This window comes from Acipenser ruthenus, chromosome 44, assembly GCF_902713425.1.
Source record: "Acipenser ruthenus chromosome 44, fAciRut3.2 maternal haplotype, whole genome shotgun sequence".
NCBI classification, from domain to species: domain Eukaryota; kingdom Metazoa; phylum Chordata; class Actinopteri; order Acipenseriformes; family Acipenseridae; genus Acipenser; species Acipenser ruthenus.
Window position 1 is genome coordinate 2978431 of NC_081232.1, and position 9754 is coordinate 2988184.

Consider the following 9754-nt stretch of genomic DNA (forward strand, 5'->3'; position numbering starts at 1 on the left):
AAGGAAATTTTGGAGGAATCACCCCCAGCTCACTAAACATAAAAGTCATGAAAGCAGAAATGCAATCGCCTGCGGCCACACCACCTTGAATAAGCCTGATCTCGTCTGATCTCAGAAGCTAAGCAATGTTGGGCTTGGTTAGTACTTGGATGGGAGACCACCTGGGAATATCAAGTGCTGCAGGCATTACATTTTACAATTGAAATGTGTGGAGGACAAAAGGAAATTTTGGAGGAATCACCCCCAGCTCACTAAACATAAAAGTCATGAAAGCAGAAATGCAATCGCCTGCGGCCACACCACCTTGAATAAGCCTGATCTCCGAAGCTAAGCAATGTTGGGCTTGGTTAGTACTTGGATGGGAGACCACCTGGGAATATCAAGTGCTGCAGGCATTACATTTTTGTAATTACATTTTACAATTGAAATGTGTGGAGGACAAAAGGAAATTTTGGAGGAATCACCCCCAGCTCACTAAACATAAAAGTCATGAAAGCAGAAATGCAATCGCCTGCGGCCACACCACCTTGAATAAGCCTGATCTCGTCTGATCTCAGAAGCTAAGCAATGTTGGGCTTGGTTAGTACTTGGATGGGAGACCACCTGGGAATATCAAGTGCTGCAGGCATTACATTTAACAATTGAAATGTGTGGAGGACAAAAGGAAATTTTGGAGGAATCACCCCCAGCTCACTAAACATAAAAGTCATGAAAGCAGAAATGCAATCGCCTGTGGCCACACCACCTTGAATAAGCCTGATCTCGCCTGATCTCAGAAGCTAAGCAGTGTTGGGCTTGGTTAGTACTTGGATGGGAGACCACCTGGGAATATCAAGTGCTGCAGGCATTACATTTTACAATTGAAATGTGTGGAGGACAAAAGGAAATTTTGGAGGAATCACCCCCAGCTCACTAAACATAAAAGTCATGAAAGCAGAAATGCAATCGCCTGCGGCCACACCACCTTGAATAAGCCTGATCTCCGAAGCTAAGCAATGTTGGGCTTGGTTAGTACTTGGATGGGAGACCACCTGGGAATATCAATTGCTGCAGGCATTACTTTTTTGTAATTACATTTTACAATTGAAATGTGTGGAGGACAAAAGGCAATTTTGGCGGAATCACCCCCAGCTCACTAAACATAAAAGTCATGAAAGCAGAAATGCAATCGCCTGCGGCCGCACCACCTTGAATAAGCCTGATCTCGCCTGATCTCAGAAGCTAAGCAATGTTGGGCTTGGTTAGTACTTGGATGGGAGACCACCTGGGAATATCAAGTGCTGCAGGCATTACATTTTTGTAATTACATTTTACAATTGAAATGTGTGGAGGACAAAAGGAAATTTTGGAGGAATCACCCCCAGCTCACTAAACATAAAAGTCATGAAAGCAGAAATGCAATCGCCTGCGGCCACACCACCTTGAATAAGCCTGATCTCGTCTGATCTCAGAAGCTAAGCAATGTTAGGCTTGGTTAGTACTTGGATGGGAGACCACCTGGGAATATCAAGTGCTGCAGGCATTACATTTTACAATTGAAATGTGTGGAGGACAAAAGGAAATTTTGGAGGAATCACCCCCAGCTCACTAAACATAAAAGTCATGAAAGCAGAAATGCAATCGCCTGTGGCCACACCACCTTGAATAAGCCTGATCTCGCCTGATCTCAGAAGCTAAGCAGTGTTGGGCTTGGTTAGTACTTGGATGGGAGACCACCTGGGAATATCAAGTGCTGCAGGCATTACATTTTACAATTGAAATGTGTGGAGGACAAAAGGAAATTTTGGAGGAATCACCCCCAGCTCACTAAACATAAAAGTCATGAAAGCAGAAATGCAATCGCCTGCGGCCACACCACCTTGAATAAGCCTGATCTCGTCTGATCTCAGAAACTAAGCAATGTTGGGCTTGGTTAGTACTTGGATGGGAGACCACCTGGGAATATCAAGTGCTGCAGGCATTACATTTTACAATTGAAATGTGTGGAGGACAAAAGGAAATTTTGGAGGAATCACCCCCAGCTCACTAAACATAAAAGTCATGAAAGCAGAAATGCAATCGCCTGCGGCCACACCACCTTGAATAAGCCTGATCTCGTCTGATCTCAGAAGCTAAGCAATGTTGGGCTTGGTTAGTACTTGGATGGGAGACCACCTGGGAATATCAAGTGCTGCAGGCATTACATTTTACAATTGAAATGTGTGGAGGACAAAAGGAAATTTTGGAGGAATCACCCCCAGCTCACTAAACATAAAAGTCATGAAAGCAGAAATGCAATCGCCTGCGGCCACACCACCTTGAATAAGCCTGATCTCGTCTGATCTCAGAAGCTAAGCAATGTTGGGCTTGGTTAATACTTGGATGGGAGACCACCTGGGAATATCAAGTGCTGCAGGCATTACATTTTTGTAATTACATTTTACAATTGAAATGTGTGGAGGACAAAAGGAAATTTTGGAGGAATCACTCCCAGCTCACTAAACATAAAAGTCATGAAAGCAGAAATGCAATCGCCTGCGGCCACACCACCTTGAATAAGCCTGATCTCAGAAGCTAAGCAATGTTGGGCTTGGTTAGTACTTGGATGGGAGACCGCCTGGGAATATCAAGTGCTGCAGGCATTACATTTTTGTAATTACATTTTACAATTGAAATGTGTGGAGGACAAAAGGAAATTTTGGAGGAATCACCCCCAGCTCACTAAACATAAAAGTCATGAAAGCAGAAATGCAATCGCCTGCGGCCACACCACCTTGAATAAGCCTGATCTCAGAAGCTAAGCAATGTTGGGCTTGGTTAGTACTTGGATGGGAGACCACCTGGGAATATCAAGTGCTGCAGGCATTACATTTTTGTAAATACATTTTACAATTGAAATGTGTGGAGGACAAAAGGAAATTTTGGAGGAATCACCCCCAGCTCACTAAACATAAAAGTCATGAAAGCAGAAATGCAATCGCCTGCGGCCACACCACCTTGAATAAGCCTGATCTCGTCTGATCTCCGAAGCTAAGCAATGTTGGGCTTGGTTAGTACTTGGATGGGAGACCACCTGGGAATATCAAGTGCTGCAGGCATTACATTTTTGTAATTACATTTTACAATTGAAATGTGTGGAGGACAAAAGGAAATTTTGGAGGAATCACTCCCAGCTCACTAAACATAAAAGTCATGAAAGCAGAAATGCAATCGCCTGCGGCCACACCACCTTGAATAAGCCTGATCTCAGAAGCTAAGCAATGTTGGGCTTGGTTAGTACTTGGATGGGAGACCGCCTGGGAATATCAAGTGCTGCAGGCATTACATTTTTGTAATTACATTTTACAATTGAAATGTGTGGAGGACAAAAGGAAATTTTGGAGGAATCACCCCCAGCTCACTAAACATAAAAGTCATGAAAGCAGAAATGCAATCGCCTGCGGCCACACCACCTTGAATAAGCCTGATCTCAGAAGCTAAGCAATGTTGGGCTTGGTTAGTACTTGGATGGGAGACCACCTGGGAATATCAAGTGCTGCAGGCATTACATTTTTGTAAATACATTTTACAATTGAAATGTGTGGAGGACAAAAGGAAATTTTGGAGGAATCACCCCCAGCTCACTAAACATAAAAGTCATGAAAGCAGAAATGCAATCGCCTGCGGCCACACCACCTTGAATAAGCCTGATCTCGTCTGATCTCAGAAGCTAAGCAATGTTGGGCTTGGTTAGTACTTGGATGGGAGACCACCTGGGAATATCAAGTGCTGCAGGCATTTCATTTTTGTAATTACATTTTACAATTGAAATGTGTGGAGGACAAAAGGAAATTTTGGAGGACTCACCCCCAGCTCACTAAACATAAAAGTCATGAAAGCAGAAATGCAATCGCCTGCGGCCACACCACCTTGAATAAGCCTGATCTCGTCTGATCTCAGAAGCTAAGCAGTGTTGGGCTTGGTTAGTACTTGGATGGGAGACCACCTGGGAATATCAAGTGCTGCAGGCATTACATTTTACAATTGAAATGTGTGGAGGACAAAAGGAAATTTTGGAGGACTCACCCCCAGCTCACTAAACATAAAAGTCATGAAAGCAGAAATGCAATCGCCTGCGGCCACACCACCTTGAATAAGCCTGATCTCGTCTGATCTCAGAAACTAAGCAATGTTGGGCTTGGTTAGTACTTGGATGGGAGACCACCTGGGAATATCAAGTGCTGCAGGCATTGCATTTTTGTAATTACATTTTACAATTGAAATGTGTGGAGGACAAAAGGAAATTTTGGAGGAATCACCCCCAGCTCACTAAACATAAAAGTCATGAAAGCAGAAATGCAATCGCCTGCGGCCACACCACCTTGAATAAGCCTGATCTCGTCTGATCTCAGAAGCTAAGCAGTGTTGGGCTTGGTTAGTACTTGGTTGGGAGACCACCTGGGAATATCAAGTGCTGCAGGCATTACATTTTTGTAATTACATTTTACAATTGAAATGTGTGGAGGACAAAAGGAAATTTTGGAGGAATCACCCCCAGCTCACTAAACATAAAAGTCATGAAAGCAGATTTGCAATCGCCTGCGGCCACACCACCTTGAATAAGCCTGATCTCGTCTGATCTCAGAAGCTAAGCAATGTTGGGCTTGGTTAGTACTTGGATGGGAGACCACCTGAGAATATCAAGTGCTGCAGGCATTACATTTTTGTAATTACATTTTACAATTGAAATGTGTGGAGGACAAAAGGAAATTTTGGAGGAATCACCCCCAGCTCACTAAACATAAAAGTCATGAAAGCAGTAATGCAATCGCCTGCGGCCACACCACCTTGAATAAGCCTGATCTCGTCTGATCTCAGAAGCTAAGCAGTGTTGGGCTTGGTTAGTACTTGGATGGGAGACCACCTGGGAATATCAAGTGCTGCAGGCATTACATTTTTGTAATTACATTTTACAATTGAAATGTGTGGAGGACAAAAGGAAATTTTGGAGGAATCACCCCCAGCTCACTAAACATAAAAGTCATGAAAGCAGAAAAGCAATCGCCTGCGGCCACACCACCTTGAATAAGCCTGATCTCGCCTGATCTCGTCTGATCTCAGAAGCTAAGCAATGTTGGGCTTGGTTAGTACTTGGATGGGAGACCACCTGGGAATATCAAGTGCTGCAGGCATTACATTTTACAATTGAAATGTGTGGAGGACAAAAGGAAATTTTGGAGGAATCACCCCCAGCTCACAAAAAATAAAAGTCATGAAAGCCATGAAAGCAGAAATGCAATCGCCTGCGGCCACACCACCTTGAATAAGCCTGATCTCGTCTGATCTCAGAAGCTAAGCAATGTTGGGCTTGGTTAGTACTTGGATGGGAGACCACCTGGGAATATCAAGTGCTGCAGGCATTACATTTTTGTAATTACATTTTACAATTGAAATGTGTGGAGGACAAAAGGAAATTTTGGAGGACTCACCCCCAGCTCACTAAACATAAAAGTCATGAAAGCAGAAATGCAATCGCCTGCGGCCACACCACCTTGCATAAGCCTGATCTTGTCTGATCTCAGAAGCTAAGCAATGTTGGGCTTGGTTAGTACTTGGATGGGAGACCACCTGGGAATATCAAGTGCTGCAGGCATTACATTTTTGTAATTACATTTTACAATTGAAATGTGTGGAGGACAAAAGGACATTTTGGAGGAATCACCCCCAGCTCACTAAACATAAAAATCATGAAAGCAGAAATGCAATCGCCTGCGGCCACACCACCTTGAATAAGCCTGATCTCAGAAGCTAAGCAATGTTGGGCTTGGTTAGTACTTGGATGGGAGACCACCTGGGAATATCAAGTGCTGCAGGCATTACATTTTTGTAAATACATTTTACAATTGAAATGTGTGGAGGACAAAAGGAAATTTTGGAGGAATCACCCCCAGCTCACTAAACATAAAAGTCATGAAAGCAGAAATGCAATCGCCTGCGGCCACACCACCTTGAATAAGCCTGATCTCGTCTGATCTCAGAAGCTAAGCAATGTTGGCCTTGGTTAGTACTTGGATGGGAGACCACCTGGGAATATCAAGTGCTGCAGGCATTACATTTTTGTAATTACATTTTACAATTGAAATGTGTGGAGGACAAAAGGAAATTTTGGAGGACTCACCCCCAGCTCACTAAACATAAAAGTCATGAAAGCAGAAATGCAATCGCCTGCGGCCACACCACTTTGAATAAGCCTGATCTCGTCTGATCTCAGAAGCTAAGCAGTGTTGGGCTTGGTTAGTACTTGGATGGGAGACCACCTGGGAATATCAAGTGCTGCAGGCATTACATTTTACAATTGAAATGTGTGGAGGACAAAAGGAAATTTTGGAGGACTCACCCCCAGCTCACTAAACATAAAAGTCATGAAAGCAGAAATGCAATCGCCTGCGGCCACACCACCTTGAATAAGCCTGATCTCGTCTGATCTCAGAAGCTAAGCAATGTTGGGCTTGGTTAGTACTTGGATGGGAGACCACCTGGGAATATCAAGTGCTGCAGGCATTGCATTTTTGTAATTACATTTTACAATTGAAATGTGTGGAGGACAAAAGAAAATTTTGGAGGAATCACCCCCAGCTCACTAAACATAAAAGTCATGAAAGCAGAAATGCAATCGCCTGCGGCCACACCACCTTGAATAAGCCTGATCTCGTCTGATCTCAGAAGCTAAGCAGTGTTGGGCTTGGTTAGTACTTGGATGGGAGACCACCTGGGAATATCAAGTGCTGCAGGCATTACATTTTTGTAATTACATTTTACAATTGAAATGTGTTGAGGACAAAAGGAAATTTTGGAGGAATCACCCCCAGCTCACTAAACATAAAAGTCATGAAAGCAGATTTGCAATCGCCTGCGGCCACACCACCTTGAATAAGCCTGATCTCGTCTGATCTCAGAAGCTAAGCAATGTTGGGCTTGGTTAGTACTTGGATGGGAGACCACCTGAGAATATCAAGTGATGCAGGCATTACATTTTTGTAATTACATTTTACAATTGAAATGTGTGGAGGACAAAAGGAAATTTTGGAGGAATCACCCCCAGCTCACTAAACATAAAAGTTATGAAAGCAGTAATGCAATCGCCTGCGGCCACACCACCTTGAATAAGCCTGATCTCGTCTGATCTCAGAAGCTAAGCAGTGTTGGGCTTGGTTAGTACTTGGATGGGAGACCACCTGGGAATATCAAGTGCTGCAGGCATTACATTTTTGTAATTACATTTTACAATTGAAATGTGTGGAGGACAAAAGGAAATTTTGGAGGAATCACCCCCAGCTCACTAAACATAAAAGTCATGAAAGCAGAAAAGCAATCGCCTGCGGCCACACCACCTTGAATAAGCCTGATCTCGCCTGATCTCGTCTGATCTCAGAAGCTAAGCAATGTTGGGCTTGGTTAGTACTTGGATGGGAGACCACCTGGGAATATCAAGTGCTGCAGGCATTACATTTTACAATTGAAATGTGTGGAGGACAAAAGGAAATTTTGGAGGAATCACCCCCAGCTCACTAAAAATAAAAGTCATGAAAGCCATGAAAGCAGAAATGCAATCGCCTGCGGCCACACCACCTTGAATAAGCCTGATCTCGTCTGATCTCAGAAGCTAAGCAATGTTGGGCTTGGTTAGTACTTGGATGGGAGACCACCTGGGAATATCAAGTGCTGCAGGCATTACATTTTTGTAATTACATTTTACAATTGAAATGTGTGGAGGACAAAAGGAAATTTTGGAGGACTCACCCCCAGCTCACTAAACATAAAAGTCATGAAAGCAGAAATGCAATCGCCTGCGGCCACACCACCTTGAATAAGCCTGATCTCAGAAGCTAAGCAATGTTGGGCTTGGTTAGTACTTGGATGGGAGACCACCTGGGAATATCAAGTGCTGCAGGCATTACATTTTTGTAATTACATTTTACAATTGAAATGTGTGGAGGACAAAAGGAAATTTTGGAGGAATCACCCCCAGCTCACTAAACATAAAAGTCATGAAAGCAGAAATGCAATCGCCTGCGGCCACACCACCTTCAATAAGCCTGATCTCGTCTGACCTCAGAAGCTAAGCAATGTTGGGCTTGGTTAGTACTTGGATGGGAGACCACCTGGGAATATCAAGTGCTGCAGGCATTACATTTTACAAATGAAATGTGTGGAGGACAAAAGGAAATTTTGGAGGAATCACCCCCAGCTCACTAAACATAAAAGTCATGAAAGCAGAAATGCAATCGCCTGCGGCCACACCACCTTGAATAAGCCTGATCTCGTCTGATCTTAGAAGCTAAGCAATGTTGGGCTTGGTTAGTACTTGGATGGGAGACCACCTGGGAATATCAAGTGCTGCAGGCATTACATTTTACAATTGAAATGTGTGGAGGACAAAAGGAAATTTTGGAGGACTCACCCCCAGCTCACTTAACATAAAAGTCATGAAAGCAGAAATGCAATCGCCTGCGGCCACACCACCTTGAATAAGCCTGATCTCGTCTGATCTCAGAAGCTAAGCAGTGTTGGGCTTGGTTAGTACTTGGATGGGAGACCACCTGGGAATATCAAGTGCTGCAGGCATTACATTTTTGTAATTACATTTTACAATTGAAATGTGTGGAGGACAAAAGGAAATTTTGGAGGAATCACCCCCAGCTCACTAAACATAAAAGTCATGAAAGCAGAAACGCAATCGCCTGCGGCCACACCACCTTGAATAAGCCTGATCTCAGAAGCTAAGCAATGTTGGGCTTGGTTAGTACTTGGATGGGAGACCACCTGGGAATATCAAGTGCTGCAGGCATTACATTTTACAATTGAAATGTGTGGAGGCCAAAGGGAAATTTTGGAGGAATCACCCCCAGCTCCCTAAACATAAAAGTCATGAAAGCAGAAATGCAATCGCCTGCGGCCACACCACCTTGAATAAGCCTGATCTCAGAAGCTAAGCAATGTTGGGCTTGGTTAGTACTTGGATGGGAGACCACCTGGGAATATCAAGTGCTGCAGGCATTACATTTTACAATTGAAATGTGTGGAGGACAAAAGGAAATTTTGGAGTAATGACCCCCAGCTCACTAAACATAAAAGTCATGAAAGCAGAAATGCAATCGCCTGCGGCCACACCACCTTGAATAAGCCTGATCTCGTCTGATCTCAGAAGCTAAGCAATGTTGGGCTTGCTTAGTACTTGGATGGGAGACCACCTGGGAATATCAAGTGATGCAGGCATTACATTTTTGTAATTACATTTTACAATTGAAATGTGTGGAGGACAAAAGGAAATTTTGGAGGAATCACCCCCAGCTCACTAAACATAAAAGTCATGAAAGCAGAAATGCAATCGCCTGCGGCCACACCACCTTGAGTAAGCCTGATCTCGTCTGATCTCAGAAGCTAAGCAGTGTTGGGCTTGGTTAGTACTTGGATGGGAGACCACCTGGGAATATCAAGTGCTGCAGGCATTACATTTTACAAATGAAATGTGTGGAGGACAAAAGGAAATTTTGGAGGAATCACCCCCAGCTCACTAAACATAAAAGTCATGAAAGCAGAAATGCAATCGCCTGCGGCCACACCACCTTGAATAAGCCTGATCTCGTCTGATCTCAGAAGCTAAGCAATGTTGGGCTTGCTTAGTACTTGGATGGGAGACCACCTGGGAATATCAAGTGCTGCAGGCATTACATTTTACAATTGAAATGTGTGGAGGACAAAAGGAAATTTTGGAGGAATCACCCCCAGCTCACTA

The 9754-nt window shown here is 43.7% G+C and overlaps 31 non-coding genes and 12 pseudogenes across 31 annotated transcripts; all 43 read left to right on the top strand.

Annotated features, from left to right (window-relative positions):
- Positions 1-67: 67 nt before the first annotated feature.
- Positions 68-186, top strand: LOC131710332 (5S ribosomal RNA). The gene has a single exon (XR_009312204.1). It is a non-coding gene; the product is annotated as a 5S ribosomal RNA (ribosomal RNA).
- A 100-nt stretch (positions 187-286) lies between these two features.
- LOC131715943 (5S ribosomal RNA) lies at positions 287-395 on the top strand (annotated as a pseudogene).
- Positions 396-509: 114 nt separating this feature from the next.
- Positions 510-628, top strand: LOC131710344 (5S ribosomal RNA). Its single transcript, XR_009312216.1, has one exon. It is a non-coding gene; the product is annotated as a 5S ribosomal RNA (ribosomal RNA).
- Positions 629-728: 100 nt separating this feature from the next.
- LOC131713062 (5S ribosomal RNA) lies at positions 729-847 on the top strand. Its single transcript, XR_009314950.1, has one exon. It is a non-coding gene; the product is annotated as a 5S ribosomal RNA (ribosomal RNA).
- A 100-nt stretch (positions 848-947) lies between these two features.
- LOC131716466 (5S ribosomal RNA) lies at positions 948-1056 on the top strand (annotated as a pseudogene).
- A 114-nt stretch (positions 1057-1170) lies between these two features.
- LOC131713025 (5S ribosomal RNA) lies at positions 1171-1289 on the top strand. The gene has a single exon (XR_009314912.1). It is a non-coding gene; the product is annotated as a 5S ribosomal RNA (ribosomal RNA).
- Positions 1290-1403: 114 nt separating this feature from the next.
- Positions 1404-1522, top strand: LOC131712092 (5S ribosomal RNA). The gene has a single exon (XR_009313981.1). It is a non-coding gene; the product is annotated as a 5S ribosomal RNA (ribosomal RNA).
- A 100-nt stretch (positions 1523-1622) lies between these two features.
- LOC131713063 (5S ribosomal RNA) lies at positions 1623-1741 on the top strand. Its single transcript, XR_009314951.1, has one exon. It is a non-coding gene; the product is annotated as a 5S ribosomal RNA (ribosomal RNA).
- A 100-nt stretch (positions 1742-1841) lies between these two features.
- On the top strand, positions 1842-1960 carry LOC131709757 (5S ribosomal RNA). The gene has a single exon (XR_009311620.1). It is a non-coding gene; the product is annotated as a 5S ribosomal RNA (ribosomal RNA).
- A 100-nt stretch (positions 1961-2060) lies between these two features.
- Positions 2061-2179, top strand: LOC131710355 (5S ribosomal RNA). The gene has a single exon (XR_009312227.1). It is a non-coding gene; the product is annotated as a 5S ribosomal RNA (ribosomal RNA).
- A 100-nt stretch (positions 2180-2279) lies between these two features.
- Positions 2280-2398, top strand: LOC131711754 (5S ribosomal RNA). Its single transcript, XR_009313642.1, has one exon. It is a non-coding gene; the product is annotated as a 5S ribosomal RNA (ribosomal RNA).
- A 114-nt stretch (positions 2399-2512) lies between these two features.
- LOC131715258 (5S ribosomal RNA) lies at positions 2513-2621 on the top strand (annotated as a pseudogene).
- Positions 2622-2735: 114 nt separating this feature from the next.
- On the top strand, positions 2736-2844 carry LOC131714478 (5S ribosomal RNA; annotated as a pseudogene).
- Positions 2845-2958: 114 nt separating this feature from the next.
- On the top strand, positions 2959-3077 carry LOC131711767 (5S ribosomal RNA). The gene has a single exon (XR_009313655.1). It is a non-coding gene; the product is annotated as a 5S ribosomal RNA (ribosomal RNA).
- A 114-nt stretch (positions 3078-3191) lies between these two features.
- Positions 3192-3300, top strand: LOC131715259 (5S ribosomal RNA; annotated as a pseudogene).
- A 114-nt stretch (positions 3301-3414) lies between these two features.
- LOC131714480 (5S ribosomal RNA) lies at positions 3415-3523 on the top strand (annotated as a pseudogene).
- A 114-nt stretch (positions 3524-3637) lies between these two features.
- On the top strand, positions 3638-3756 carry LOC131710364 (5S ribosomal RNA). The gene has a single exon (XR_009312236.1). It is a non-coding gene; the product is annotated as a 5S ribosomal RNA (ribosomal RNA).
- A 114-nt stretch (positions 3757-3870) lies between these two features.
- On the top strand, positions 3871-3989 carry LOC131710015 (5S ribosomal RNA). Its single transcript, XR_009311880.1, has one exon. It is a non-coding gene; the product is annotated as a 5S ribosomal RNA (ribosomal RNA).
- A 100-nt stretch (positions 3990-4089) lies between these two features.
- Positions 4090-4208, top strand: LOC131709758 (5S ribosomal RNA). The gene has a single exon (XR_009311621.1). It is a non-coding gene; the product is annotated as a 5S ribosomal RNA (ribosomal RNA).
- Positions 4209-4322: 114 nt separating this feature from the next.
- LOC131711082 (5S ribosomal RNA) lies at positions 4323-4441 on the top strand. Its single transcript, XR_009312964.1, has one exon. It is a non-coding gene; the product is annotated as a 5S ribosomal RNA (ribosomal RNA).
- Positions 4442-4555: 114 nt separating this feature from the next.
- LOC131709744 (5S ribosomal RNA) lies at positions 4556-4674 on the top strand. Its single transcript, XR_009311606.1, has one exon. It is a non-coding gene; the product is annotated as a 5S ribosomal RNA (ribosomal RNA).
- A 114-nt stretch (positions 4675-4788) lies between these two features.
- LOC131710016 (5S ribosomal RNA) lies at positions 4789-4907 on the top strand. Its single transcript, XR_009311881.1, has one exon. It is a non-coding gene; the product is annotated as a 5S ribosomal RNA (ribosomal RNA).
- Positions 4908-5021: 114 nt separating this feature from the next.
- LOC131713304 (5S ribosomal RNA) lies at positions 5022-5150 on the top strand (annotated as a pseudogene).
- Positions 5151-5259: 109 nt separating this feature from the next.
- LOC131710375 (5S ribosomal RNA) lies at positions 5260-5378 on the top strand. Its single transcript, XR_009312247.1, has one exon. It is a non-coding gene; the product is annotated as a 5S ribosomal RNA (ribosomal RNA).
- Positions 5379-5492: 114 nt separating this feature from the next.
- Positions 5493-5611, top strand: LOC131712589 (5S ribosomal RNA). Its single transcript, XR_009314480.1, has one exon. It is a non-coding gene; the product is annotated as a 5S ribosomal RNA (ribosomal RNA).
- Positions 5612-5725: 114 nt separating this feature from the next.
- On the top strand, positions 5726-5834 carry LOC131714481 (5S ribosomal RNA; annotated as a pseudogene).
- Positions 5835-5948: 114 nt separating this feature from the next.
- Positions 5949-6067, top strand: LOC131712191 (5S ribosomal RNA). The gene has a single exon (XR_009314084.1). It is a non-coding gene; the product is annotated as a 5S ribosomal RNA (ribosomal RNA).
- A 114-nt stretch (positions 6068-6181) lies between these two features.
- Positions 6182-6300, top strand: LOC131720591 (5S ribosomal RNA). The gene has a single exon (XR_009319488.1). It is a non-coding gene; the product is annotated as a 5S ribosomal RNA (ribosomal RNA).
- A 100-nt stretch (positions 6301-6400) lies between these two features.
- On the top strand, positions 6401-6519 carry LOC131710386 (5S ribosomal RNA). The gene has a single exon (XR_009312258.1). It is a non-coding gene; the product is annotated as a 5S ribosomal RNA (ribosomal RNA).
- A 114-nt stretch (positions 6520-6633) lies between these two features.
- On the top strand, positions 6634-6752 carry LOC131710017 (5S ribosomal RNA). The gene has a single exon (XR_009311882.1). It is a non-coding gene; the product is annotated as a 5S ribosomal RNA (ribosomal RNA).
- Positions 6753-6866: 114 nt separating this feature from the next.
- On the top strand, positions 6867-6985 carry LOC131712505 (5S ribosomal RNA). Its single transcript, XR_009314396.1, has one exon. It is a non-coding gene; the product is annotated as a 5S ribosomal RNA (ribosomal RNA).
- Positions 6986-7099: 114 nt separating this feature from the next.
- Positions 7100-7218, top strand: LOC131710018 (5S ribosomal RNA). Its single transcript, XR_009311883.1, has one exon. It is a non-coding gene; the product is annotated as a 5S ribosomal RNA (ribosomal RNA).
- Positions 7219-7332: 114 nt separating this feature from the next.
- Positions 7333-7461, top strand: LOC131713305 (5S ribosomal RNA; annotated as a pseudogene).
- Positions 7462-7570: 109 nt separating this feature from the next.
- On the top strand, positions 7571-7689 carry LOC131710397 (5S ribosomal RNA). Its single transcript, XR_009312269.1, has one exon. It is a non-coding gene; the product is annotated as a 5S ribosomal RNA (ribosomal RNA).
- A 114-nt stretch (positions 7690-7803) lies between these two features.
- Positions 7804-7912, top strand: LOC131714482 (5S ribosomal RNA; annotated as a pseudogene).
- A 114-nt stretch (positions 7913-8026) lies between these two features.
- On the top strand, positions 8027-8145 carry LOC131712495 (5S ribosomal RNA). The gene has a single exon (XR_009314386.1). It is a non-coding gene; the product is annotated as a 5S ribosomal RNA (ribosomal RNA).
- Positions 8146-8245: 100 nt separating this feature from the next.
- On the top strand, positions 8246-8364 carry LOC131711304 (5S ribosomal RNA). Its single transcript, XR_009313187.1, has one exon. It is a non-coding gene; the product is annotated as a 5S ribosomal RNA (ribosomal RNA).
- Positions 8365-8464: 100 nt separating this feature from the next.
- On the top strand, positions 8465-8583 carry LOC131710019 (5S ribosomal RNA). Its single transcript, XR_009311884.1, has one exon. It is a non-coding gene; the product is annotated as a 5S ribosomal RNA (ribosomal RNA).
- Positions 8584-8697: 114 nt separating this feature from the next.
- LOC131714483 (5S ribosomal RNA) lies at positions 8698-8806 on the top strand (annotated as a pseudogene).
- Positions 8807-8906: 100 nt separating this feature from the next.
- Positions 8907-9015, top strand: LOC131714484 (5S ribosomal RNA; annotated as a pseudogene).
- A 100-nt stretch (positions 9016-9115) lies between these two features.
- Positions 9116-9234, top strand: LOC131712771 (5S ribosomal RNA). The gene has a single exon (XR_009314660.1). It is a non-coding gene; the product is annotated as a 5S ribosomal RNA (ribosomal RNA).
- Positions 9235-9348: 114 nt separating this feature from the next.
- Positions 9349-9467, top strand: LOC131711465 (5S ribosomal RNA). The gene has a single exon (XR_009313350.1). It is a non-coding gene; the product is annotated as a 5S ribosomal RNA (ribosomal RNA).
- A 100-nt stretch (positions 9468-9567) lies between these two features.
- LOC131709985 (5S ribosomal RNA) lies at positions 9568-9686 on the top strand. The gene has a single exon (XR_009311850.1). It is a non-coding gene; the product is annotated as a 5S ribosomal RNA (ribosomal RNA).
- Positions 9687-9754: the final 68 nt, after the last annotated feature.